This window comes from Tamandua tetradactyla, chromosome 6 (genome assembly GCF_023851605.1).
Source record: "Tamandua tetradactyla isolate mTamTet1 chromosome 6, mTamTet1.pri, whole genome shotgun sequence".
Lineage (NCBI taxonomy): Eukaryota > Metazoa > Chordata > Mammalia > Pilosa > Myrmecophagidae > Tamandua > Tamandua tetradactyla.
The window spans coordinates 99,041,330-99,066,075 of NC_135332.1; the positions used below are offsets into that span (position 1 = coordinate 99,041,330).

The 24,746-nt window shown below is 40.9% G+C and overlaps 1 protein-coding gene across 1 annotated transcript in view; it reads left to right on the forward strand.

The window, feature by feature from the left end:
- Positions 1-24,746, forward strand: part of XKR4 (XK related 4) — a 436,625-nt gene that overhangs the window by 395,694 nt on the left and 16,185 nt on the right. The window lies entirely within an intron of this gene.

Sequence of the window (24,746 nt, forward strand, 5' to 3'; positions counted from 1 at the left end):
CCAACCCTTCCTCATAACTCAGTCCCTCCTGGTTATGTCTTGAACTGCTTGAATAAATATTAGGCCAAATTCAGAATTCTCCAATGTCCACCTTCTCCTAAGAGGTAACCTAAGTTCTTAAGAATAATGTCTAATATTGTCCAGGTATCAGAGATAAGGCATCTGTTCACTCTGGTTAATCATAGTGTCTCCTCCCATATCTCTAAGCATTTGCTACTAGTTGAGTTCAAGCCAGGAGCCTGGCCAACTCCCCCTGCTGAAACTTCCGAGAGTCAGGCAAATTCTCCATCCAGAGGCAGAAGAACCAAAGACAAAACTGGGCTAACCTACCCCATGGCCGTGTGTACTCACTGCGGCTGGCCTGGAGTGCTATCTCTTTTCCCTCAGTTTTAGGTGGAAAGCAAGGCACTAAGACCTTTTGGATTTCCTGAGGGTCTTTTCTCCTAACTGGTGCCTTATCACATCCTTCATCTTCCTTACTTGTGGTTTAAACTTCATGACCAATTCGACAGGATCAGCTGAGCCAAAGCTCTTTGGGACTACATAGTAAGACATGCACCAAGTCTCTCATGCACCAAGACCTTGCAACTGAAAATCAGATTTTCCATAATTGGGAATTCAGAGCCAAGAATGACTTAGTTTAAAGCCAAGTCTCTCCATAGAGAACAGTGCCAATAGATAGCTATTGCTTCCTAAATGGTAGAGAGAAGGGAGCTGGTTCCAGGAAAACAGAGAATAGCAGCTTTTCCTGTTTCTAAATGCTGCCTTGCTACTTTTTACTCACGAGGAGGTGCCCATGGGAGACAGTAACATGGATTGCAGTGTCTTTAGGGGGACAGAGTTTCCATTTAGGCAGATGAGTGCTGGCGGGGAGAAGGCAGGGAGAAGAGGAGAGAGAGTGAGAAATCAGCCAAAACCTTTCTCTTGAGTTTCAGTGTACTAGAACAAACTGCCTATTAGACCTCTCCTTATGGACATCCAAAGGAGGTTCAAACCCAACCGGATCTATCTCCAAAAACTGAGTCTTCCTCAACAATAAACTATCAGGTGAATGGACCATAGTCCACTTAGTTGCCCAAACTAAAACTAAAGGCAATGTGTTTGATTCCCATATCTCTCCCAGTGTAGTGGTGCCTTCTCAAGTATTTCTGTAGCCAGCACCTTCTCTCCATCCTTCAGTGTGTACCCTAGTTTATACTTCTCTTCCCTGGATTTTTGAATCATCTTCATAAATGTTCTTGCTTCCCTTTCATCACTTAGCCTCAGTAAGCTTTCTAAAACATAAACCCAATTCTGTCACTTCTCCAGTTACAACTCTTCAACAGTTCCCCATTGATCCTAACATAAAGTCCAAAGAGCATGGTCTACTAAGCCCTGCATTTTGGTGCCTATACTCTCCCAATCTCCATCTTCTTCCATCTAAAATCCAGCCAAGTTGAAACTCTTTTCGTTCCTTAAACACTCTTGCCTTCAGACTTTCCAACAAGCTGTCCCTTTTACCTGGTGCATCTTCCCATGCCTCCCCTTTTCATCTTTAGATATCAACTTGGTCATATTTTTTCTCCAGGAATCCTTTCCTAGATTATGCCCAGTTTGAGTTCAGTGTCACTTCTAATCTGCTCTTGAGACACTACGTCTGTCTATAGAAGCAATTAGCACTTTGCATTATCATTATTAATTACACCTTGGTCTTCCCCACCAGTTGCCAAGCCCTGTGAGTATAAGAATGACAGCATTCTTATTTGTTGTCAGCTTCTAACACACTGCTTTGCATAAATGAGAAGTTCAGTTAATACTTGTTAAATAAATGAATGAATGAACAAATGTAGGGAAATTCTGAGTGAAGGTAAAGAAAAATAGAATCTCCCCTCCCTGGTGGGTAGAGGAGGAGAAGTTCATGGGACAAATGAAAATAGTTAAGAGAAGATCAGATGTAGAATTGGATAATCAGGAAGAGAGAAAAAACTGTATGACATTAATAAAGGACACGAATGGTCCAGGCAGTGGCTGCAAGGAATAAGAAATAGGACAGGGATGCTGCAAATGATGAACACTCGTCCAGCTCATTAAACACAAATGATAGAATTCATACAAGTATTAGCATAAACAAGCAAATGATTCACTTAGCATTAAGAAAATGGGTTCAGAAGGATCTCTAGATGAAGCAGAAATGATACTCAAGAGGAAAGGGATTGATGGTCTCCAGAATCTTTTGAGCCAGAGGAAAGTCTTGAACAAACTCCTAAAGACTCTCCTTGTACATCCTTCCAGGTGTGTGAGGCACAGAGATGCTTGCCATCCAGCAAGACTATTTGAGCACAATTAATAAGCTTTAGTAGAATAGCAGCATTATAGAGTGTATATCTGCACATACCCAACTTATACATAGCTATGGATGATAGCCTTTGTATGGTAGGATGAGGGAGCTAGGATATTTACAATTGATTTGTTACTCCTTTGAAAAAGATTTCTTGTCCCATTGGTTGTACAGCTGTTCTCCATGTTTCACACAGTCTCTCTCTGTTTGGATGGCCAGCCACCCCCTGAGGCACATGGAAGAGGCCAGCTGCCTCTAGGGGCTGCAGGAGCTAAGCAAAAGGAAGCTCTCCTGGCCAAGAATGGGTGCCATTCACCGTGGAGTGGTCAAGCTTAGAAAACAGGTCAAGGCTCTTGATAAGCTACAGAGAAGAAAAGAAGAAATGGCCTACTTTTTATTTTGTACACAAGTCCATCTGCCCAGGTATCTGGGCCAAGCAGGCGAAAACGGAGAAGAGAGGTATTTTCAGGTGCCCGTCACACCTCCCTGTCACACCACACCCCCACCCTGCTTCTCCAAGTCTAAACGCAGACTTCGCTGCTCTGGGCCCATCCCTTTCCTTTGAATTTTCACTCATTCCTTCCATAATGATCCTGCCTCCGTGAGATGGAACAGAAGTTACTGATCTACTGACTCAGGAATACAATCCTATAACATGATTTGTAACATGTAAGTAAATAGCATTTTAAAAGCCATGGAGAGTTATGTTTAAAAATAAAACCATTGAAAGATTATAAGATTCTTCATATTGTGTTACTTTAGATGAGTCAAACTTCGGTCCAACACTTTTGCAGAAAAATAAAAGAAAAAGAAAAGGATGATGAGGCATCAAATATTTTAAATGAGAACTATGCATATTATATTTTTTAACATTTCAATAATCAGCTTACCCAAAATTTCTCAAATACTAAATAATCCCTATAAATATATCACTTATAATATAATAATCTTTTTTTTTAGTGCTTTAAAAAAAGACTTTAATTATACAGATCTAACACATTTTTTACCCAGAACTTTAAAAGGCAAAAAGCAACTGCTGTACATCATAAAACATTCCAGTTTGTTTTGGCTTCTTTATGATAGCAACAAAACACAATGCAATTTAAAACACAAAAAAACTACACCTACAAGAGTCTTGCATGGTAAAGACAGGCTGCTTCAGAATTTGCATTCTTGAACTTCCTTATCACACATAAAATAATTATACACAAATAGAATGTTGTGGTACAGACCATGATATATATTAATACATCTTAATTGCTGTTTCCTATTGAGTGTACCACTGCCTTCCCTTCCTAGCACAGAGAATGTCTACTCAGTTTAGCGTCTTGTATTTATATATCAACAGGAATGGTAGTCACACTGTCTTGAAATTTAATCTGTCCATTTTATTTGTAAAATCAAGAGTTTATCAGAAATCTGTAGATCCCAGGTAAACAATAATCTTTTAAACTCCATAAACTTAGTTTTTGATATAAAAATCAAGTCAAAATCACTTACCCATTAAATTATCATCTTTAATCTTTAACTAAATATGCCTCTTTACCTTATCACACTGTAACTTCCGATCACTTTAAACTATTTTATGATAAAAACCTTACAATAGTATACTTTCACTTATCTTCACCCATTCTCTGTGCTATTATCCTCTTAAATTTACTTCTATGTTATAAACTCCACAACACATTGTATTCATTTTTGTCTGAACAGTCAGTTATCTTTTTAAAAAGTTAAATGAGGAAAACGCATTTTATATTTACTCCCACGTTGACCATCTTCATTTCTTTGTGTAGATACAACTTTCCATCGGGGGTCATTTCCCTACAGCCTGAAAACTTCCTTTAGTATTTCTCATACCACCAGTCTCCTGGTGACAAATTCTCTCGGCCTTGAGGTGTATGAAATGCCTTTATTTTGCTTTCATTTTTGAAGGACTTATTTTTCCTTCAGCACTTTAAAGATGCTGTGGCATTTTGTTCTTTTCAATATAAATATTTTTTTCTTGGCTTTGCTCCCATGTATTTAACATGTCTTTTTTTCTCTGCTTGAAGATTTTCTCATTAGCAAAGCTTTTTAGCAATTTAATTATGTAGTGCCTTGGTGTATGTGAGTGTGTGTGTATCTTGCTTGGGATTTGTTGAGATTGGTGTGTTTACAGTTTCATCAAATTTGAAAATTCTTCAGCCATTATCCCTTCCAGTATTTTTTTCTCCTTCCCATTTCTGGTGCTCCAATAACACTACATAGCTTGCTGTTATCTCATAGATCCTTGTGACTCAGTTTATTATTATTTTTTTAGCCATTTTCCCCCCTACTTCAGTTTAGAGTGTTTCTATTGCTATGTATGCAGGTTCACTGATTTTTATCTTCCGAGGTGTAAACCTTCTGCTAATCCTGCCCAGTGTAGTTTTTATATCTGATATTATATTTTATCTCTAGAAGTCTCATTTGGGCCTTTTTGTATCTTCCATTTCTCTTCTCACCATGTTCACATTTTCGTGTACATTCTTGAGCACATTTATAAACATTAAAGTCCTTGCCTGCTAATTCCATCATCTTTGCATTTCGTTCTGTTTCCCTTGACTGATATTTTTCCTGGTTATGGACCACACTTTTTCTTCTGCTTAACATGGCTAGAGATGTTTTATTGTATGCTGGATATTACAAATCTGAATTTTGTTGTCTTATTTTTAAAGAGGGCTGACTTTCGTTCTGATAAGCAGTCAATTTACTGCAGATGAGCTTGGTGCTTCAGGGCTTATTTTTAAGCATTGTTTACTCAGACCAGCAGTATCTTTTACTCTGGGGCTAACTGGACCTACTTTTTAAAACACGGTCTTTTTGAGATCTTCATCTCTAGCTGGTCAGATCCATAGTCTCCCAGCCCTGTGTCCTCTTTGGGAATTTTTCAGCATATGATTTGTGCCTGGCCTATGCACGTGTGGTTTAGGTTCAGCAAAAATCTCAAGGGGATGCCAGTGCATATCTCTCAGGCTCTCACTCTGCCTGATCCTTCCTCTCCGAGACTCTTGACCACAAATCTCATGCCAGTATTCCTGAATACAGGTATCTCTCCCTTTGGAGCATCCCTTCCTGCACCATAGTTTGGAAGGTGTCTCCAGGCAAAAAATCCAGGATAATTATTGGTCTCTCACCTATCTGTTTTCTTTCTGTCTGAGATACAGGCCTGCACTTCCTATCATCCAGTATCTGAAACCATTATCTCAAACATTTTGTCCAGCTTTCTAGGTGTTTATGGAGAGAGGAAAAATCCAGTACCAATCACTCTGTCATAACTTTATACATTTAATAGGAGTTATGAAATTGTTACTCTAATAGTCTAAATTTCCTTTAAAATTACAGATACAAAAACGCTAAATATACACATACTCCTTCTTAACCTCAAAATACTAATGCCATGGTTTTTACTTCTCTTAAACATTTTTGCACTTAAGTGTGAATCTCACTGAAGTTGAAAGACTCTCATCCATTAAGGTAGACAGTTGTCATCCCAGTTAACTAAACACTTTGGCCAGGACTCTGACTGCATTCTTTCTGGTGGTCCTAATGCAGCTCTGTCGCTCCTGTTTATAGTTGCTGTGTCAATCACTCCATAGCTCAAAAGGAGTCCCACTTGGGCCACCTCCATGGACTCAAGTAAACATGCTATCTAATTCTTGGTTCCTAAGATATGTTCACATCTTTTCTTTATGACTTCAAAGACCTTTAAATTTGGTGGGATTCTGCATCTTTTCTGTCTCAAGACTTAAAGATGATAAGTTGATGTCCGCTTGGATTTTGGATATCTCACATGGATTTGTCAAACTTCCAACTCTAACATCTGAGGTCATTCTGCCAGCAATGGGCCCTATAAATCTGTGAGCTTTGTGCCAGCACAGCCTTAAGGAGCTATGGAATAAATGAGGTAGATGGGACTCTCAGGAGAACGACAGAGGTGAAAATGCCAACAAAGGCTCTGAGTCTGGGGGAGCAAAGATATCATTATCACTACTTATGCTGTGAGCAGTGGGCTCAGAAAGATAGTCAAGGTCAAATGGATCTGATATTGGCTTGTTCAGTAAAACACAAACCACTCTAGATATTGCAAACACAAATTTACTTAAATTGGGGAATTAAAAGACAAAATTTAGGGGCTGAGGAGCAAAACAGGGAAAGTCCGTGGTACCCAGAGATCAGGAACTGTAGACAGCCTTCGCATCCCAGCAGGAGCAAGTACTCCGCTGAGGCCACACTTCCTTGCCCTGAGTTGAGTGTGCAGCTGGTCCCAAGGCCTCCGGTTTTTGCAAGCAATTGCCCCTGAAGGAGGCCATGTCCATCCTCCAGTGAGACTAGAACTGCTGAGGCAAACACAGCAGTCTGAAATCACCTGCCACTGCCAGAAACAGGATATTTTCTCTCTTCTTCCACACTTAATTTGTTGTGAGTATCTCCCATTGCCACAACCTAACTGGAACCCAGCTGGGTAGAGATTCTGGAAAATGCAGCCTGCAGGTTTCCAGTCACAGACGAAACAGGGGAACGTGTGAAAGATCAAGTTTGGAGCTGTGTCAACACACAACACTTGACAGTTTGTTGGACAAGATACTCAATGAGTCCATTTTCTCACTGTTGCATAAGACAGCAATGATGACTGTCAATCTCATAGGTTATTGTGAGAAGTAAAGACTCTTTGAAAAGTGACTGGCACATAAATAGCACTCAATAAATCATTGTGGTTGTGCTGTTTGTTATTGTTAGTTAATAAACAGTAGAATGAAAAGTCACCCTATGTTTGGACTGATCATATAAAACATTCTGTAAATGTGACTGTACCCTTTACCCAAGAGTGTTACCAGTCCACAGAGTTCTCATTTTTCCATTTTAGGAAGGAATAAAACAAAGACTATATTGATTTCCTGCTCACCATGGTGCTAATTGCTTGTGGTCCCCAAACACTGTGTAAGTTGATAATTTTTTTATCCATCCATTCACAGTAAAATAAGTTCTTTACCAAATACATGCATTCATACACCTCAAACGCACCATATGAGAAACATTTTAGAAAAATGGCTTCGGGCATAACATCAAGGTCAAATTACCTTGAGAATACACACTTCAAAATGTATGCTTAGAAATTAATTCAGTTGCTCAATGAACATCCCCCCACCCCCACTCCAGCATTCTGGAAGCCTGGCTGGCGCTGAGAGGGCTTTGTTAACGTGTTTTATATAGAACCCAGAGCATTGTGGATGTTTGTGTATGTTAATAATAATAATAACGAGGGCAATAGTGGCTTGGTATCCAGAATGAATTGAGCTGTGCAGGGTAAGAGAATCTTTCCTATTTCTAATGCTTCAAGGAGAAAGATGAAGACGTTTTCATACCCAAGAACCAGCATCTCAGCTGGTACCCTGGACCAGAGTCTGATAATGTGAATATCTCTTTAAAAAGCAGCCCTAAACAGTTCATATCAGGGTGAACCATGATGGCTCAGCAGGCAGAGTTCTCGCCTGTCATGCCAGAGACCCAGATTTGCATCCCGGCACCTGCCCATGCAAAAGAGAGAAAAAAAAAAAAAAGAGTTCATATTTCAATTTTTTTTTTAAATACCAGCCAGAGACCTAGGTTCAAATTCTGACTCTATTCCTTACAGTGGGTGAGATCCTGAGATGGTTAATCTCTCTGGGCCTCATCTAAAAATTAGGGACATGAATTAAACATTTCAAGGTTATTCAAGTGCTTCACACAAAAGTAATGAATATTCGTATCATAAAACCAACCTGCAATTACAGGCTACTCTTGATTAATCATCCTCCTTAAGAAACTACAACAGGAAGCTAGAATCCAAAGAAAGCTATTTGATTGTGGAATGGGATTTTGTATTTGCTTGACTATCTGTCATGTATTGGAAGAGTTCACTCAAACAAAACATTAAATATCCACGTCTGGATGAAGTGGCAAATTATTTTCCTCGTTCAAGATCACTCAAATATTTGAAGTATTTTCATAAATTATAATCCCATTATAATAAAGTAGAAGTTTTTGATTGATAGGAATTTATTTAATAGATGTGAATCGTTACAGGAAAGAAATTAAGTCAAATATTCAGGCTCCCGTTTCGGTTATCATCTCCACCAAGAAAATGAAGCCCAGAAGCTTTCCCAACCTTCCCCCAGAACTTAAAGGAAACCTTTCATCCCATATGCATCAGGATAAGGAGATTGATTCAGGAACGTTCTTCCTGAATGTGCCTCCCTTCCCTTCAGTGATCAGTGAAAAATTTGGGGGCCTCTAAAATCTAAATTCTGAACAGATTTTGCCAGAGGCTCATTTATCAAATTGCCATTTCCCTATTGTTTTTAATATTTAATCTGAACAGTGAAAGTCAAATAAGAGACTGGCTATAAACTTGTATGTGCAAATCCAAACATAACTATGAAAAAAGAGCTCTGGTAGAAACTCTATATAATTGCTGGAATGGGGTTGGGGCGCTGGGTGGAGATGATTTGTTTTCTTTCTTTATTAATTCATTTTTAATAAAAACCTTTTTAAAAGGTTTTTAAATGGACCATAGTAACAGAAGGGTAGTTTATTTATTCTTTTAGGGTTTTTTTTTTATCTCTGCTATAACTTTGGGGAAAAAATAACATATTTATTGAATAATTATTAGATGGTCCTGTTCTAGACATTTGCCTCACTGACTCTTCACCCTTCAAAACAATCCCATGAAGCAGTTCCCATTATTACCTTTATTTTCTTCCCATAGATTTCCCCATCTCAGAAAATGTTCACTCCATTCTACCAATGTGCAGTCTAAGAACTTCAGCACCATCCTCAATTCTTCTCTCTCACAAACATCCCAGCTCCAGATCTACCAACAAATCACGAATGTCAAATGCAAATCTGAAATACATACGTTTGCATTGTCTTCTCCATCCCAGGCAGCCTGAACATCTCCACTGCCTCTTCCCTGGCCTCCCTGATGGTCCCCTGCAGCCTAAGGACCACAGCCAAAGGGATTCTTTAAAAACACAAATAGGATCCTGTTCACCACTCAGAACTGTCATCGCTTCCCCTCCCTCTCAGAGTGAAGCCCAGAGTCCCTGTGCAAGTCTGCACACAAGCTTACCCGGCCAGGATAGGCCCCCACCTCCACTTTCTGTTATCCCCCCCTCCACTCACTTCTCTACCGCATCAATCCCCTCCCCAGTAGATTCCCAGGGTAGTGTCGGGGCAAAGCGCCCGGGGCTCCAAGGTTAATTAATGCTCCCTTGTAGCCTTCTTGATAGTCTTAAAACTGCCTCTTTGAATTTGGGTTCTATGCGTGAAAACCATCGGCACCCCCTTCTCCCTACCCACTGGGTCACACTGCAGGGAGGCGATCTTGAAATGGTCATGGTCAACTGTGTGGCACGTGGACGTGACCCCCACACATCCGGGGCTGGACCCCCACACGCACCTGCATACAGGTACCCCACACAACCTGGCAGGGAGGTTACAGTCCCCTGGGGGTTGGTTGTGAGTTGGGGCGCTATGAGTTGGAGCGACCTCCAGGGGGAAGGTGAAACTGCCTGTCTCATCCCTGGCCAGAACCCCATATTCTCAGTTGGCCCCAAATGATGGGGCTGGCTCTCCTGGCCTCCTTGCCCTATCAGGCCATCAGGCTCCCTTAGCAGGACTTGCTAGCCCCCTTTCTCCCCACTCCCCATGTGGCTCAGCCAGACTCTTCCCAACCCTCTATCAAATGCCATCCACAGAGAGGCTTCCCCAGCGCCCTGGAGAAACCAGTGCTCCCCATCCACCATTCTCTATCCCTCCTTCTCTGGTTTAATTTTCTTCATAGTACTTTGACCCTTGCTTACTGTTTCTTCTCCCACTCCAATATACTACAGAGCAAGGACATGTTCTATCTTGCAGCATTACCATGGAGTGGGGATTCCTAGAAATTTTCTGACTGTTGGAATCTCCATGTTTTAGAAGAGGAAACCAGGACTCAGAGATATTTAGTAACTTGTCTAATAGTGTAATGTTCCCTCAGCATCTTCTCATGTGGCCAAGCTTGGAGAAAAAAGAAAATCTTTGCTGGCCATAAGTAAAGCCTCTACAAATTTATCTCCTGGCATTTGCATCAAACATAAAATGAAATGGTGTCTTTTTAAAATGAGGTTATTATCTTCTCCTGTTTAGTTAAGGGAACTAACAAACACTTTCAGAATCCAGAACGTATATTAACTGACTTGTAGATATAATCTCATGGAAATTATCAGCACCAAGCTTAGACAATCAACATTAAAAATATCAAACCATCAGTCTATACTAAGATAATGTATGGGAAATCACTTTGAAAATATCACAATACTTGAGGTCAAGGTGCCATTGTCATCATTTTAAATGTCTGAAACACAGAAGTCCATTAAAGAAATGGGCTATTTTTTTTAATAGGTTCTTTTTATGTTCCTTAAATCAATGCAACTTTTAGGTCAAAATTGTTCTTCCCCCTACTTCTTAGTTTACCAGGATTGCTATGACAAATCGCACATGTATTAGTTGTTTCAACAGCAGGAATTCATCATCTCACAGTTTTAGAGGGGAGAAGTTGAAAATACTGGTGTCAGCAAAGCCATGTTTTCTCCCCAAAGTCTGTAAACTTCTGGTGCTGGCTTGTCGTCATCTTTCGAGTTCTTTGACCTGAATCTCTGCCTCCATTACCTGACCATCTCTCTCTCTTTCTGTCTGCTCTTCTGGTTTTTGCTAACGTTTGGCTTATTCCTGTTTCTGGTTTCTACTGACTGACCACTTTTGAATTTCCTCTCTTTCTAAGTCCTCCAGTAAGATGGATTAAGATCCATCTTCATGCAATGTGGCCACACATTAACTAATAAAAACATCTTCAGAAGGTCCTCTTTACAAATGGTTCACACCCACAGGCATGTGGATTAAGATGAAGAACATGGTTTTTTGTTGGGGAACTTGATTCATTTTATCACACTGTCATTTAAAAGCATTTACTGCCTGCTGCATAGGACACATCCACTAGTTCCTTGGGACACTGGGGACAGAGTTATTCAGCTTCAAAAGCCTTTATCTTTGGAAAAATAATGACATAAAATATCTTTCCTGGGGCTTTTTCTGGAACTTCCAAGTTAGAAACATGAAAAGTATGGTTTGTTAACAGGCAGATAGAGCTGGCTCACTCCCCATCTGCAGTGACTTATTATGAGAGAGTCCCTGGGGTCTATCTGGCCACTGAACTGAAACTCACGAAGATGATGGAAAGATTTCAAAGCAACTGATTGCAGCAGCATGGCAGGGAGAGCCATTAAGGACTAATAATACTAATTTTGTCTCTAATTATGTTTTTACACAGCGGTGGGCTAAATACCCAACTGTTGCTCCATCTTTAGCTCACGGTTCTCCTTTCTGATTTTGTTTTGTTTTGGCTACAGCACGAGTGCAGGGTGGTGCCCAGAGATTTTCTTCCAGCTTATAGATTTATCAGTCCCTAGGTGTCCCTTCCTCACTTCTCTATGCTACAGAATAGGCATATCTCTTGAAAGTGAGTGAAAAGAAAATAACAGCTAATTCAAAAATCGTATAGCACTCATTTTCTTCTTTCATTTCTGCCATTCTGCTCCTTTAGCCTTCTAGTCCTCCCAGGAGTTTGGAAGAGAAGGTGAGAGGATATGCCTCTTGCTACCGTCTACAACGTGAGCCCTACAATGCTGCAGTGAGAAAGGGCAAGCTTAGGAGTGAGTCAGGAGTGTGAGAAAACCACTTGCTCCTTCAAATGGGGCCAAAATACCTAAAGAAACAAGAACATTGCAGCAAGAAGGAAGAAATTAGTCATAACCTCATAAACCCTTTTTCTAGCTTTAAATTTTCCTTTAGATTTCTGCAAGCATAAGATATTACCTTTACCAGTATTGAAAGCCACATTCCATTTCCCCTAAGCCCAGATGACCTATTTTTGCCTTTCTGAGATTGTCATCAAAGCTAGTTTGAAGACCAGTTTGATGCTTATTTTACCTGTGACAGAAATTCAACCGTTCTTTGCTAGCATTTAGTAAGCAGGCTGGTAGACCTATATTTAAAAAACAGCTGAGATAGAGTACTTGTTGTCTAGGAGAACCTGATATAAACTACAAATCCACCCTCCTTTGTCTCCTCCACTAATCTATGAGAACCGCATGATACAGGCACCTTCCTCTGTCCCAGGAAGGCCGATCACTTATAGGGGCAAAGAGAAGAAAAAAATCAGCATTTGCTGAATACTTGGTGTCCGGCAGGTACCTGGCGGATACTTTTGCATGTATAGTCTCATTTAACCCTCCCCAAATCCTGACAGATTAATGGCATTACTGTCAGGCTGCTATGACAAATACCACACAATGGATTGACTTAAACAACAGGAATGTATTGGCACCTGGGTTTTGGAGGCTGCCAAAATGTGTTGTGCTTTGGCTGGATGGTAATCCTTGGATTTCTTGGCATTCCCTTCACATGGCAATGTCCTCTCCTTCCTCTTCAGGCTATCGCTACCACTGAGTCCCTGCTTCTAATGCCTCCCTGTGGCTTTCTCTTTAAAAGGCCTTCAGTAATAGGATTAAGACCTACCTGCTTCAGGAGGCCACATCTTTTTTTTTTTTTTTTTTAACATGTGCAGGCACCAGGAATCGAACCCAGGTCCTCTGGCATGGCAGGCAAGCATTCTTGCCTGCTGAGCCACTGTGGCCCGCCCAGGAGGCCACTTCTTAACATCTTCAAAAGGTTCTATTTACAATGAGTTTACACCACAATAGTAGGATTAAGATTAAAAACATGTTATTTTCTGGTGTGCATAATTTAACCTACCATATTAATTACCTCTCTTTTACCAATGAGAAAAACTGAAGCCCAGTGCGTCATAAAACTGATAAGAGTAGAGGAAGGATTCAAACCTAGATCTAAATCTAGATCCAAAATGCAACTCTGACTATTACATCATGCATATCTACAAGTAACTGAGAACACTGGCTCACCCAACAGGCATGCGTTAGCAAGCAGGTAGAAATATTAGGTGGAAGGCAAGTGGGCTATGGGATTTCAAACTCAAATGATGTCTGGAGGAGTTCGGGAAGGTAATGTATTAAGTGAAACAGACAAGGGAGAATGCTAGGGTTTATGCTTCATTGGAGGAAATAGTCAATCTAAAGCACTCGTGCTTCAACTGCTAAGGTTGACCAGGAATAGTCCCTGACGTGTAAAACATTTTAGGAAAGTTAAAGCAGACACCAGATTACTTGAAGCAATCTACTCCAACTCCAGCCATGTCTACCACAGCATTAAATAAGCTTCTTAAAGCAAAAAAAAAAAAGTACATTTGAACATTTGAAACAATGTCTTCCAAGGCTGTCATATTTGGCCGCACAGCTGTGCACTGCATAATATGGATTTTGCAGTTGATTTTTTTTTCTTCCAACAGACCAATAGCCACCAATTCATTGCCCTCAGATGGGGGAAGGGCAGAACAAGGTTCCCCTTCCAATATACAGCCTGTGTCCGGATGAGATTTTGTGTGCCCCTACTCCCATAAAAGCTTCAAGTGCAGATGCAACACAACTGGTATCTTCTTCCAACCTACAAGGTATCCTTGCAGGGCTGAGAGAAGTGGGTGATTCAGAGAAAGGACCCTGAGTGAGTCTGGGTCTCTACCACCCAGAACCATCTCAAGATATAATCAGATGGGTGAGCCTGAAGGGGTCACAGTAGAAGTCACCCAGCAACCTGATATGCCCCACCCAAGTCAACCCTAAAACCCTAGGATTTTTATTAAAAATCTAGGTATAAGTTTCCCTTAATACTCTCAAAATCACACTACATATGTTTTCAGAAAACTTAAAGTAATTTATTCTCATCAAATTTAAAAGATTTGGAGAAAGCCTCGAATCTGGGGTTGGTCATTTCCATTTAAAAATCTCTATCTTGGGAAATTACTTTTCCTTTACTGCTTGCTAGCATACAGAATCCTAACTGGAAATATTTAAATGCATTCAAGGCATGCATTTAATTTATTTCTATCTTATTAGGAACATGTGTTGGTTAGGGAAGGAATGCATATTGGATTCCTGATGATTTGTGTTTACATGGTCCATCGTTGAGGGCCCATGCATCCTCCAGGACACTAATAAACAGTCCTAAACCCAAGTCGTTTTTATCTCTTTATCATGAGCAAGAACTGAACTGAGCAATACCTCAATTTAGAACATCTCCAAATTCAGTTCAGTTCAATTCAATGCAATCTATCAAGCCGTTATCAAATGTCTCTGGGAACAGAGCAATGAATAGAACTCAGTCCTTAACTTCATGGATTCCATAAAATGAGAAAGGCTGATGAACAGCTGGGCAATTAGAATCAAGGAATAAATGAAGTGTTAAGGGAGCAGAGGGGAATTGCTTCTAGTCAGCAGTGGGGAGGAAGAAGTAGGTTTCCCAAAGGAGAGGGCTCAAGCATGCATCACAGAGTAGTCAGCCTGGAGAGCCAAAGGGAAGGGGAGGGAAGATGATTGAGGCCCAAGCCCAGATACAGTTCAGAGAACCCAAAAGGTTCAGAAGAGATGAAGGACTCTGATCTCACTGAGTGTTTCCAGACTCCAAGCCTGTGGCAGATCCAAGCGAGGCTCTCAGTAAGGGTGGGTTGAATGGAACCAGTGAGTGTGAAGCCAAAAAGACACACGACAGCATGAAGAGTGACTGTGAAGCGGTAATTGCCACTTATCCATCAAGTCACTAAAAGTGCACCCAAAAGGGGCTAGACTATCTAGCTAAGAGCATTAGTGTATCGGCCAGATTTTGAGGTGATTTTCATGATAAAGTAATACTCCATTTTTCCAATGAGAGGGAAATACAACAAATGGTTTTGAAGCCAACTTAAATATATAAACTTTGGATATATAAATGAAATGTATAGCTAAATGTCTATTTATACTATTTAATTCATTAACCTAGTCACATGAACATATTGATTGTTAATACAGGGATTTAGACATTTTACTTTTTTCATCACTGTTTGACACCACTTCTGAGTTACCTAGCAGTCTTCAGGAACACTGCCTCCCCTCTCTGTCTTGTTTAAGATACAGCACAATTCTAAATAGGCATATGAGCCTTTGCTAGAGACTCTATCACTAGACAAAGGTTCTCACTTGCTATTTGTGATCCTTATAACCTCTTACCATGTTGCTCCTTTTTGAGCAAATCAGCTTTTGGCTGATTTTGTAAGAGCTAAGGTTTAATTATGAACTCATACTGTCAGGGATAATTCCTCAATTAACTTACATTTCTTTGCATCTTTTTTTTTCTCCATTTTCTTTCTTCTATTCTTCCTTCTTTCCTTCCTTCCTTCTTTCTTTTATTTATTCATTAATTTTTACCAGTACGGTCAGTAAATCTTTATAATCATCGCAAACTGACAATGACTTAAGTCATTTCAAGCAAATATGTCTTCCTCAAACAGAATTTTGTGGTTCAAATACAGGAAAAAGTGGCACTGGCAAAAAGATAGACATATAGGCCAATGGAATAGAATTGAGAGTCCAAAAATGAACTCACACATCTAGGCAAACTGATTTTCAACAACAGTGTCATGTATATTAAATGAAGATAGAAGAGTCTCTTCAACATGGTGCTAGAAATCCACATACAGAAGAATGACAATGGACCCCTACTTCATGCCCTTTTTTAAAAAAAAGCTCTAAATGGTTCAAGGTAAACCACAAAACTTTGGAAGGAGAAATCCTTCATGACCTTGGATTTGGCAGTGATTTCTTAGGTATGACACTAAAAGCATGATCAATGAAAGAAAAAAAAGTAGATAAAATGGACTTGACCAAAATTAATAACTTTTGTATGCCAAAAGACATTATCAAGAAACCTACAGAATGGGAGAAAATAATTGCTAACCATATATCTGATAACAGTTTAATATCTGGAATATGTAAAGAACAACTAGAACTCAACATCAAAAAGACAACTCAATTTAAAAACGAGCAAAAAACTTAAATAGAAATTTCTTCAAAGAAGATATGCAGAGGACCAATTAAACATATGAAGAGATGCTCCACATTATTGGTCATTGGGGAAAAGCAAACCAGAAAAGAAAGAAACTCCTTACAGTTAAAAAAGCAAGCCCATTCCAGACTGCACTCTCCTCTGCTCCTAACCACCATCCTCTGTGATAAGAACTGAACCTATTTACTGTGATTGCATTGGAACACTAGGATGCAACCAAAAGAAGGCGCTGCCCCTTGTTTTACATTTGGAGGAGGCAGGCAGACTGAGCGTGCAGGCTAGGTGTTGCTGGAAGGCAGTACAGATGGGGTCCACAGCAGGTGGGGGGTGGGGAGTTACCCAGAAGGAAGCAAGAGGAGACCAGGGACAAGGTACACCAGACACAGGGACTGGACCTCACCCTGGAGGCAACGACGCCTACAGCAGCAAGGCGACAATATTTGTACTGTCCTTGAGGTGACAGGTGAATTAGAACGGGGGTAACACTAGGGGAGTGGGGAGAGGAGGGCTTTGCAGTATAGCAGGGGAGAGGCAGTGAGGATGGAGGGAACAAAGCATGGAGGAATTCTAAACGACACAGGATTTATACCTATTCCTGTGTGACTCCGGGCTAGCTACTTAATTTTACCTGTTCTTCATGTGTTTTATTGAGAATCAATGAAATCGTTTTCATTAAAATCCTTTTTTTCAGCAGAAAATATCCTATATAAATACAATTAGCCATACCAAACCCTAAATTTCCTCTTAATTTTGCATCCCTCCTGCCACCCAGTATTCTCTTGGCCCTGGAACTGAAAAGAGCTTTATTGGGGGACCTTGACATTAACAAAATAACGGGGCAGAGAAATAACAGAATAAAAAGTACAATTTGCAGGGTAAAGAAATAATTGTTTTCTCATTACGAATATAAAATAACGTCTTTTGACAGGAAAATATTTTTAAAACTCACTAAAAGCGGGAGGAGAAAATCTCTGGCATTATTTACCCGGCTATGTACTTAAAATTTTATCTGGATTAAAGTCCTACACAATCGAAGTCTCTCTGCTGGAAGGAAGGAAGGGACGTGGAAGAAATCATTCTATGGTTTGAAGAGAAGGAGGAGCGCAGGTAGACGATTCCATGACCCCGTCTCGGGAAGATCTGGTTGCGAGGAGCAGCGTTCCTTCTAAAAACATCTTGTGGATTGGCGATAGAAAAGGAGGTCCTAAAGGAAGGCGGGGAGCTGGGCGGCCGCGGAGCAGCAGCAGCACCACCGCAGGCTATCCGCGCATGCGCGGCAAGTTTGGGGTCGGGGAGCCCCGCCTGGTTTCCCTCCAGCTCCGGGCAGGGCGCAGGTTCTGCGAGGGGAGCGAGGCGTGGAAACCCGCGGGGTCAGAGGAAAAGGGGCGAGTTTACCACGCGAAGACATCGAAGGGCTCAACAAATGGCACAAAGACGGGAAGCCGTTCCTTCAGCCACCTCGGCACCCCCATTCCCTTCCTCGCTTTGCCGACTTGCGTGGGTTCTTTTCATCCGCTTTGGGGTGGCGGGGGCCGGGGGGGGGGGGGGGAAGGCTTGGCCTGAAGCTTCTACATGGCTATCTCTGTGAGATGCTTGATGTTTTCTGCTGAAAAAAAGGATTTTAATGAAAACGATTTCATTGATTCTCAATAAAACACATGAAGAACAGGTAAAATTAAGTAGCTAGCCCGGAGTCACACAGGAATAGGTATAAATCCTGTGTCGTTTAGAATTCCTCCACGCTTTGTTCCCTCCATCCTCACTGCCTCTCCCCTGCTATACTGCAAAGCCCTCCTCTCCCCACTCCCCTAGTGTTACCCCCGTTCTAATTCACCTGTCACCTCAAAGACAGTACAAATATTTTCGCCTTGCTGCTGTAGGCGTCGTTGCCTCCAGGGTGAGAGGTCACCAGTCCCTGTGTCTGGTGTACCTTGTCCCTGGTCTCCTCTTGCTTCCTTCTGGGTAACTCTCCCCCCCCCCCCCCCCCCCCCCCCCCCCCCCCCCCGCCACTGCACCGCAGGCACCTGCTTTCCAGCGTTGGGCAAACCTACAAACTTTTGCAGGGGTGAGTCTGTCCTCCTGGGCTGCCTTTACCTCCTGCCTGAGACTTAGCAGAAAGTTGTAACTCTTTGACTCCCCATGACTACAAATTTGTCTGTCCCCACACTGATTTCCAGGGCCTCTCTCTGAGAGCTGTTTTTGTTTCAGCAGCACTGGCCGCTTAATAAGTGTTTAATGAGCATTTCTAGAATTGAAGGAGGGATGGAGAGAAAGAAGGGGATAAGTAGGAGCTGAGCTTGGGACTTCTGGATTCAAACCCCAGGTCCTTGACAGAGGGCTCACAGATGAGGTGCAAAGTGGTTCAATGTGTTTTACCTTCCTCTTTCTTATGTAAACAGAATCTCCCAGCTCTCTTACCAGAAAAGAGCTTTGGCTTTTGGTGACCATGAATACAAATATTTATGCCACCTTGAGGCATCAGAAGCATCACATATCATTAAATCTGACAGGTCCTTGGGGCATCTGCAGTACCACCCACCCCACACCTGCCACCCCAGGGATGCCTTTCTCTCTTTTGCTTTTATTACTCTGGCCACAGTTTGTGAGGCAGGGCTAGTGTCACAATTTCCTATCTCCAGGGCCCCATTCCATATTCTCTGAGGAGGAATAACTCTGCACATGAGTGTCTAGACAGTACTTCTCACTGGAATTAACCACTTGATTTTAAGCCTCAGGGACCCACTCTCCTGCTGATACTCTGCGTTACAGATTCCCCTACAGGGATGGCAGCTGTCAAAACCGGCGATGCTAGCAGGTGATTTTCCACCATCAAGTCACAGGCTTGGCAGAGCACAGGCTCCTTGGGAGCATGCAGAAAGGAGGAACAACTGCAAATTCCATCTCTGATGCCTCTGCTGGAGTGGTCAGAGGCCAAGCAAGGTGGGGGAGTGGGCCTTTCCCCAGCCAGCATCAGGATAAATCATGCAGGGCCCAGCCTGAATGAATGATCAGCTTGCCCTTTTATTCTGCAAATATCTACCCTCTTTCCTTCATATGCTCAAGAAGTTTATTGAGGGGTGGCATTTGTCCTCCTTATTTGATAACTTTAGATCTGAAGAGTCAATCTTAAGTGCTTTATTCATGCCCAAACTTCGTCTTGTGTAGTGACACCAGCAAGGTTTCCTGTGGTTGTTTGGTCCGCGGGTTGGTTGGTTTGTCCATGCATTGGTTTTATGGATCACAAGGCCTTCAGGCTCCAATTCAGTCAGCCATCAAACTATCACCACCTAAAAAAGTCTTCTGAAAGGCCTCAGGTTTCATGATTGGCCCCAAATGTTTCAGTGTATTCAGTGGAAGGACTTTGAAAGTGAGGAAAAATGGGTATAAACTCTTATATCTGCTACTTCTTAGAAATGGGTTTGCCGGTTAAATCATGGTTCAGCAAACTGAGGCTCATGGGCCAAATTCATCCCTCCTCCTGATTTCTCACCCATCGAGGTATTGTCTGTGGTTGCTTTTCACTTCAACAGCAAAGTTGAATGGTCCTGACAGAGACCATATGGCTTGCTGAGAATAAAATATTTACTGTATGACCCTTTAGAGCAAGTTTGCCATCCCCAGGGTGAGCTCATTTCACCACTGTAAACCTCATTTTCCTTATCTGTAAAATGGGAAGAATATTTACAACAAAGAAGTAATGCTATGAGAAATACATGAGATGATAAATGTGAAAACAACAGCTACATAGCAATTTTTAATTCACATTGGGAGCTTTAAAATTATTTTATTTTAACCTTGCTACTGGCTGCCCACATCTGTCTTTTGCAGGCAAAAGAAGAACAGAAGTTTTGTGTCTGTGCCCCAATTTCCCTCTTCATTTCGTTTCACTTCACCCCACTTCACCCCTACCTCCCAAAGGGCAAAAACTGCAAGAAAAAAGTAATACTCTAGTGGTGGAAAAAAATGGGATGGAGCTATATAAGAGCTTCTGAAATTTTTTTTTTTTAAATCCAGTCAGAAGGAAATCGTTTTGTATATTTCTTAAGAAGGAAGAAAGACTCTTGCCTTCTCCTAACAAGTTTTGTATGATGCTTTCATATTCAAAGGTTTTTAAAATTTCACTTCAGTGTTTCCTTATCAACTCCTTAGCAGCCTTAAGATTTGCCTTGCGAAGAAGTTGAAATCCTCAAAATTGATTTGAAAAGAAGGCATATTCTTACCAAAACCAAGCATATTAAGGCACTTAAATATTTTTAATCAGAGCTATTGCAAGGTTTAACACAGAAATAAAATGGTTTCACTACAAGAAGGTTTAGAAAATCTTAGGCCTAGTGGAGGTTGCATTACTTTCCTTACCTTCGCTGTACTCTATAAATATAAAAGCACAGAGAGCTTGAAAATTTTTTTCAACTAGCGTCATCTTTCAAATACATTAATTAAATATGATTCCATGTAAATGGATCTGCTGCTTTTCTATGTGTAACTAGGAGACAAGCTCTAAATACACTGAAGAAATGGAAACGCATTCTAAGCAAAACAACTTTCTGGATATTCATTTTGTGACCTGCCAGTCTTCGACCATATGCTCCTACTCAAATTGGGAGGCATATTTCCTCAGAAGAAAATCTTGCAAGTTTAGGAGGGCTGTTTGAAGACTTGGAGGGTGGGGTGTTAAATCAGAAAATACAAAGAGGAGAAAAGCAAAAAACACTTGCCCCAAAATGTTATCCTGAGTTTTTAATTAAACAAAGGCTGTGGCATCTAGCTCATCACCACGCACAAAGCAAAGGTTCAACAAATACTTGCTCTTTTTACTTTAATCCATGGTTGGGAGCCACAAATGCACTTAGAAAAACTACAAAATTTGTCTATTACAATAAAATCAATATTATATTGTCATCTAAAAGTTAAAGTTTTTGTCAATATGTTTAGGTACAGTGACTTTTGGGGAAAAAATTTTATTTTTCTTGAGACAATGTCTATATTGTACTGGTCATATGGTAATCTCCCTTCTATAGCTGAAGAAGGTTAATTTGGAACTTAACTGTGCCCAAACTCTTTGAGAAAAGGTACTTTGAATTTCCTCTGAAAATATTAAAATCCACAGAGAGAGTGGATAAATAAAGTGAGAAAATAGGAAGTCAAGATGCTTGCAGTAAAGATGGTGAGAAGACAGGGAGATGATGCGAGAGCAGCTATTGGCTGGCAAATATACCAGTTCAAGAAATTGATTACAAGCGGAGTGACAGACGCTGGGGTACAGGTTGGACTGATAAAATGCAGGTCTTGCCCTCCTGGGAGATACATCCACCAACAACCGCGTGGTATATAACAGCCCCTGATATGCGCTATCAACAGCAGGCTGCTGTGGGCGCTTAAGGAACATAAGGAAATGATGCTTAAACTGAAAATTACAGGGTAAGGAGAGATGCATAGAGAGAGGTGGCTTTTCAAGGGATAGCACAGTATTTCCTGTGCCTGGGAAGAGGACATGATTTTATTTAGCACTTGAGAAAGGGAGAGGTGGCAGGTGGCACAGGGCAGGCAGATCCACTATGAGGTCGGGTGAGCATGAAGGCTACTAGGTCAGTCTTTCCAAGACCTCCTGTTCCTAGCTGCGTGATGTGTGCTTCCCTGGAACCATTCAGTGAATTAGCTCCCAGCAAATCTGTTCTGCCATTATCGTAAATGGAAGGGAGCTTTCAGGAAAGAGCAGAGACGAGAAGATTCTGGAAAGAACAGGTCCAGGACTCCATCGAGAAGAATCTGCATGTTGGCCAAAGGTCAGGCTTCCCTTGGGATGAATTTGAGAATTCAGTAAGAGCCCTTTGGTTGAATCTTCATGAAGAGTATATTCTTTGGAGTACTGCGTTTGTGTATGCTTGAAATTGTTCATAATCGTAACATTTTTAGATTTAAAAAAAAAAAAAAGAGCTCGCCAGCTACTGTTTGATTGTGAGCCTGGACCAGTAACCAGAGAGAGCAACCTTTGACTCTCCTGTTGCAGGGGAAGGGCTGAGGGAGGAGGAAGGAGACAGGCTCATTGTGTTTGTTGAAGAACCAAAGAATTAGAGCACATGATTCAATTCCCTGAACCTCCTACATCTTGGGAATCAGGCTACAAATCCTGTAAATTATTCCCTAGAGATTTCCAGGAATTCTTGTTTGCACCCAGATCACAAACAATATAACAGGAGTACAGATTTTTTTCACTGTGTTTTTGGCATTTTCAGCTCACACTGAAATTGCAAAGAAACAGAAGAGGGCAGCAATGAAGAATTGTGCGAATCTTTAAAACAAAGTTTTTTTAATACTTTCAAAAGTATAGGACAGTAACAAACCCCATGAAGAGAACTCCAACAAAACCCTACCCCCATCCTAGATACCCAGAGCCACCAATTTTAACTCTTTGCCATATTTGCTGTATCATCCTATCCATCATCCATCTATCTATTCAGTTTTTGAATACTTAAAGTGTAGGTTGTATACTCGTGCTCCTTGCTCGAACACTTAATAATGCCATGTGCATTTCCTAAGAATACGGATACTCACTTATGTGACCATCTTAAGTACAGTTAGCAAGTTTATGAAATTTAACATTGATATAAAGCATATACTTTATATTCCAATTTTTTCATGTGTCCCAGTAGTAGCCCTTTCAGCTTTTTCTCCTCCCTTGCTAGGTTCCATCCCAAATTATGTATTGTAATTGTCCTTGTCTCTTTAGATGGCTCCTTTTTTTTTTTTTTTGTAATTTTGGGAATGTGCAAATTTTGTGAACATCTAATTCTGCTTTTGGCTGTAGCTCTTCATTTGGAAAATGGTTTTGTCTTCCTACCTTCCTTTTTTTGTTTCTTTATCTCTTTTTTCTTCCTTCCTGCCCTCCCTTCCTCCCTCTCTCCTTCCTTTCTTTTTTTTTTTCTTTCTGACAATCCTTTAACATCTGCCAGGCACTGTGCTAGGTGCTGGAGGCAGAAAAATAAGCAAGGCAGATACTTATCCTTCCCCAAGGGATACTGGCAAACAAAATAAACAAGCACAAATGAAACATAATGATAAACGTAATTACAATTGTGATAAGAGCAAGGACAGGGTACTTGCTATGGAAACATGTGCCCAGAGAAAATTCATTTATATTAGGAGACTAGAAGTAGCCCCTCTTAGTCCCCAGGTTTCAAAATCAAAACAGCCTCTTGAATTATATTTCCAAGGGTTTTTTTAAAGCCCTTACCGACCCTTATGCAAAGAAAAGAAAAAGGTGCATATATATATATATACAGCCCAAAATAATGAAATATATTGTCATCTATCATACCAATTCTGTTGTCATTGAATTGTTTTCTTCAAAGTCAGATGAATTGCTTGGGCTTTGGTGCAACAAGAGAGCAAAGGCACACACATCAGCTGGACTCACTTCAGTGGCAGAGCCTAGGCACCAGATGGCACCCCCATTTGTCCTTGGATTTGGATGGCTTGGCAATATGGCATTTCAACCAGCTGTGCACAAAACTGCCTTCCTAAATCTATGCAGCCTATTTGGAAACTCACATTTTCTCTCTCTGAGAAGGGTATTGCACTAACGGGATAAAACACATTTGTGCTCTTTCTTAGAGAAAGCAAATGTGGTCCCCTAGAACCTTTCTTCCATGTATTCGACCATGTATATATCAAGCACACATGTACTTGATCTGTGAGATCTCAGGGAAATGGTCAGACCCACCCTTTTGGAACTCAGGAAAGTCTGGGAATGTGGATTGGGAGCTTGTTGATTGCTGACTTGGGAAGATGGTTCAAACCATGGGAGTTATTTGGATCCCTCAGAGAAAGACTGGGAAGGAAGAGGACCAGGGGCAGCAGCCCAAGGAATAGCAATATTTCAAGGACAAGCAGATAAAAATAGTAAACCAAAAAGCAAAAGAACAGGAGAAAAATCAGGAAACAGATACTTCCCATAAATAAAGGAGAAGAGGAGAGAGAAAACCAAATGAAGGGTGTTGCCTGGGCTAAAGGAAATTTGTTACCTGTCTGTAAGCCCCCCGGGAATGAGTTATTAGAGAACAGCTTAAAGGTAGAAAGAAGGTTGGAACTGACAGGGCCCATTCTCAAAGAAACAGGAAAGTTGGCTTTGGAGTGGAGGAAGGACTGTCTTACTCTAAGACAGAAGGAAGGCAGGAAGCAGAGAAGATAAATCACTTAAGCTCTCAAAATGAGACTCAGTTTCTTTTCTAAAAAAAAAATTGCTGTAATCTCTGAGTTCTTATCATTTATTTTAACATTTTAAGAAATAATAGCATCCCACTGAGTCCCTGTATTTGTTTTTGTTATTTGATTTTAGAGTGATAATTTTTTAAGCATTTTTATTAACACACCATACAGTCCATCC